General features: G+C 48.7%; 1 pseudogene; it reads right to left on the bottom strand.

Moving 5' to 3' along the window:
• Nucleotides 1-1,184: 1,184 nt before the first annotated feature.
• Nucleotides 1,185-4,022, bottom strand: LOC103013524 (interferon regulatory factor 3-like; annotated as a pseudogene).
• Between the last annotated feature and the right edge of the window lie 481 nt (nucleotides 4,023-4,503).

Genomic DNA, 4,503 nt, shown 5'->3' with positions numbered 1-4,503 from the left:
AATGTCCATCAGGAAGGGATTGTTTATATATACCATAATGTGGTCATACAGAGGAATACATAGATAGATACAATAAAAAAGAGAAAATCGTAGGCAGTGTTCATAATACTCATACTGCAGAAGGGTTTTGAAAGGATAGACATCAATGATTGCAAACTCAAATGCATATGGGGGCCAGCCTGGGTTTATAAATGGGTCAGGTAGGTACTGTGACAACCTTGAGAGCACACCCTGTGTGAAATCAACTGGCACCACTCAGCTTCAGATAATCGTTGCTAATGGGTTGGTGGATTTTTGGATTTTCCAAGAAAAGCTGTAACTTTTCGTGCTACTTTGTGGTAGTCTATTTCCTTCTCTGCCACCTTCAGAGCTTCACAAAAATATCTGTTACATGAACCTTTTTTTTTTTTTAAGCTTTTTTTTTTTTTCTCTTCATCTTTCCTGTTCTTTCTTTCTTTCTTTCTTTTTTTTTTGGTAGCTACTTTATTTATTTATTTATTTATTTATTTATTTATTTATTTATTTATTTATTTTTGGCCGTGTTGGGTCTTCGGTTCGTGCGAGGGCTTTCTCTAGTTGCGGCAAGCGGGGGCCACTCTTCATCGCGGTGCGGGGACCGCTCTTCATCGCGGTGCGCGGGCCTCTCACTGTCGTGGCCTCTCTTGTTGCGGAGCACAGGCTCCAGACGCGCAGGCTCAGTAGTTGTGGCTCACGGGCCCAGTTGCTCCGCGGCATGTGGGATCCTCCCAGACCAGGGCTCGAACCCATGTCCCCTGCATTAGCAGGCAGATTCTCAACCACTGCGCCACCAGGGAAGCCCTACATGAACCTTTTGATTTTTATTTTGTGGCAACTAATGGAAATATTTTAAAAAATATTTTAAACTGGATTTTTGATCTCAGTACATGAACCTTTTGATTTTTATTTTGTGGCAACTAATGGAAATATTTTAAAAAATATTTTAAACTGGATTTTGTCTTGCGGGCTCACAGCATGTCAACCTCTAAAATACTGTTAGCAATGGCTCTCTCTGGAGAATCATATTATGGGCCAATTTCCACTCTCTATATGTTGCTTTATGTTTGAGGGGTTTTTGGCCTGTCTCAAGAACCCGTTTCTTGGTCGAGGTGAGGGCTGAGGGGCCTATACCCATGATGAGCAAGGGCCCAGGCCTTCCCAGTGACCTAGAAATCCATGTCCTTGACCAGGTCTTGGAGATAAGCCTTGTACTGGTTCAAGGTGAGGGAGAGTAAGTGGCTGTTGGAAATGTGCAGGTCCAAGGTATGCCCCAGTGAGGAGGTACCCTCTAAATGGGCCATATCTGGCAGGGTGTTGAGGCACATGGGAACAACCTTGACCACCAGGAGCCTCTTGATAGACAGCTGGTCCTGGGACCATGACTCCCCAGCAAGAGAATTACAGGGTGTAGATGGTGTCTGCTTCCTTCCCTGAAGATGATCAGGTCTGTCACAAAAGTTTCCAGGTGGAACGTGCCTCCTTTCTTGCCCTTGGGGACCTCACCATCATGCTGGTGACCACCATCAGGAAGGTGGTCTAGCCCATGGCCCAGTACCAGTGGCAGTGCCCCAGCCTCTGGGCCCAGAGCTGCTGCCAGGCTCTCTGCAGAGCTCCCCGCTTCCTCCCCCCGCCCCCCTGCAAGGCAGCTCAGCACAGCCTCGTGTAGCCTGTCATACCCTGGGGTCTGACAGTCTTACTGGCTGCCCAAGCAGTGTCCTGTCCCCTGCATCTGACCCCACCAGCCACAGGCCCCTGGGGCAGAAGACAGTCTGCTGGAAGACTTGGTACACAGGTAGGAGGTGGTCCCCTTGAACTTCAACTCTGAGCAGTGATAGCAGCAATATTAAGAGAGAGGGATGAGAGAATGTAAGGGGCCATCACCCCAGCTCCAGCCCCTGCCATGCCACAGCTTGTACTCATCTTCCTCAGGCAAGATGCCTTAGTGGGTTTTGGGGAGTGGGAGCGGGGGTCCGAGTTAGGGCAGGGAACAGGAATGTTTAAGGTGGGGCTCAGCAAAAGCTAAGGAGGGTGCTCAGGGTCCACACCCAGGCTCGAGGGCCCCCATCTGGTGATGGGGCCAAGCCCTTGTCACTCAGGTACTCCTCCTGGGCGTCAGAGGTACCACATCTGCCACTGGTGTCTGGAGAGGTATCCGGCTCAGGAAAGTCCCCAACTCCTGAGGTCACAAACTCGTAGATCTAGTGCAGATTCTGGGGGTCCTTGCTCTGTCCTAGGCCAAATGCAATAAAATGCTTCCTTCTGGTTTAGGGCGGACCGGAAATTCCTCTTCTGGGTCAGCAGGTTGGGCTTATCCTTCCCAGGGTTTTAAGACCTCTAGCCTTGGCCCAGGCTGGAAGATGTGGAAGTCCTCCTGCTGGGCATCCTGCCGCAAACCATTCTTCTAAGTGATGCAGAGGCACATGCAGCTCTGGTCCAGGCAGGCCACGCCCTACGGCTGCCCCAGGTCCAGCTGCCACACAGGCCAAGGTAGGACCCGAGGCTTTGGGGTTCCCATGGCCCAGCATAGAGGCTCGGTGCACGCAGGGTGCTGGGACCTAGGCCTGCTCTTGGACTCCAGGTAGCTCTTGAGCTCACAACTGTACGTACCCGTCCCCTTCCTGGCAGCTGGGCTTTAGAGTGGTGGAGCTTTCGTTTCTATCTACTGCTTTTATGATGAATACAAACACACAAACATACTTACACTGGCCTTATGCTAGAAAGGTCTGAACCAAAGTGAGTTTCCAGACCATTTCAGCCTGGAGCCAGTTTCAGGATTTTGGCCTAGCTTTGGTTTTGTTACTGATTGCAAGTATCTTGAGTTTGGTGGATACCCCTGGGCTCATCTAGATAATGAGCTCATCTGGATACTGCTTTGGACTAGGGTTTCTGCAGCCTTGAGATACTTCTGGCTATGTTGGACCGTATGGGTCCTTGGGGTGGAAGCAGCATTTTAAGGAAGGGAACGATCATCTCTCTCAATTTCCATGATGTGCCCAGAGTTTGTGGGAAAATGAGTAGCTGAGTGATCATCTTTCATTCATTCATTCACTCTTTCATTCAACAAAGATGTTCTGAGTGCTTACTATGTGTCTGGCCCTTTGTTGGGTCTTGAGAGCAGTGAGATATTTGCATGGAGTTCCCAGCACCACATAAATAGACTGATGTAAAATCGTGTGAGACGTAGTGTGGTGAGGGTCAGCACATGATGCCTCGGGAGACTCCAGTGGAAGTTAGGGAAGACTTGCCTAGAGAGGTGGCACGTGGGCTGAGTCTGGAGAGATGAACAGGAGGAGTTAGCCTCGTAAAGAAGTGGAAGGGGCTGTTGAGAGATCCACAGGTGTAAAGGCATGAAGGCAGGAGAGGACCCGGGACCTTCTGGGAACAGCCCATACTCTGTAGAGCCTGAGTGCTGGGTTTGTGGCAGGAGCTGTCAGGCTTTGGGATGAGCGTGGGCAGCCGCGCGATCACAAGCGCTTGATAGAGCAGCCTGGGATGCCTGGGCCCCATCCCAAAAGCACGTGAAAGCCAATGACTGGTTTTAAGCTAGGGAGATTTGGGGGCTGTCTTATATATTTATGTCAACAAATATTTTCACCCAGAGTTTTCATTTTGTGTTCCCTTGATTCTATGAACCAAGGGGTGTGGGGTGGGAAATACTGGTTTTTTGTTTTTGTTTTTATTAAGTGAAAAGAAACAGCAAGTGTTTAAAAAAAGAAAAACTCTACAAAATGATGGGTGAGAAACTGTAGCTTTAAGTTTTATACCTACTGCGCTGCTTGACTTTAGACGTTTCATGACATGTCATACATTGCCTGCAAGTTAATTAACCCATCAACTTGGAAGGTTGCTGGTAAATTCCAAACCAGTTTCGAGGGTGTGTATGTATTCTGAGCGGGGAGCTGGTTAAAGGCATCCATAACATTATGATAATCCTTGCTGAATATTGCTAGGATTTCAACTGGCAATTCATGCCATTTCTGGTACCATTACCCGCAAAAGGCCATGCTTCCCCAGAAAGGTAGATGAATCCTCAATTAATAGGAAGAGAATAAACATGTTTAATTTGGTAATAACTTGACTTCCCTGTCTCACAAGGTGAAAGGGAAAAGTCGGTGGTTTCTGAGAGAGAGAGAAGGGAGGGGAGGGAGGAACAGGCTGGGTTGACTGGTGACGCTGTGAAAGCCCCACAATTGCTGTCGAGGTGGTTTTTCACCCCTGGAGCAGGGTGATCTCATTTGCTGCTGCCTATGCATTCATCCCTGGCTTTCTTGTCTTTTTGCCATCAGGACACATGCATATGCTGAATGTGTAAGCGTGCCCCAGGGAGGCTGTAAGGATTTTAGAGGCAGAGTAAGCAGGATTCAGATTCTCCTCTGCAACTTACTTAGCTGTGAAGCCTGGGAAAGTTGTTTACCCTACCTGATCTGATTTCAGAGTGCCCACCTAGCCTGGGCTTCTGTGACAATTAAATGGGGTGAGATGTTG

The sequence above is a fragment of the Balaenoptera acutorostrata genome, chromosome 2 (genome assembly GCF_949987535.1).
Source record: "Balaenoptera acutorostrata chromosome 2, mBalAcu1.1, whole genome shotgun sequence".
Lineage (NCBI taxonomy): Eukaryota > Metazoa > Chordata > Mammalia > Artiodactyla > Balaenopteridae > Balaenoptera > Balaenoptera acutorostrata.
This window is presented reverse-complemented; position numbering and strand designations above follow the sequence as displayed.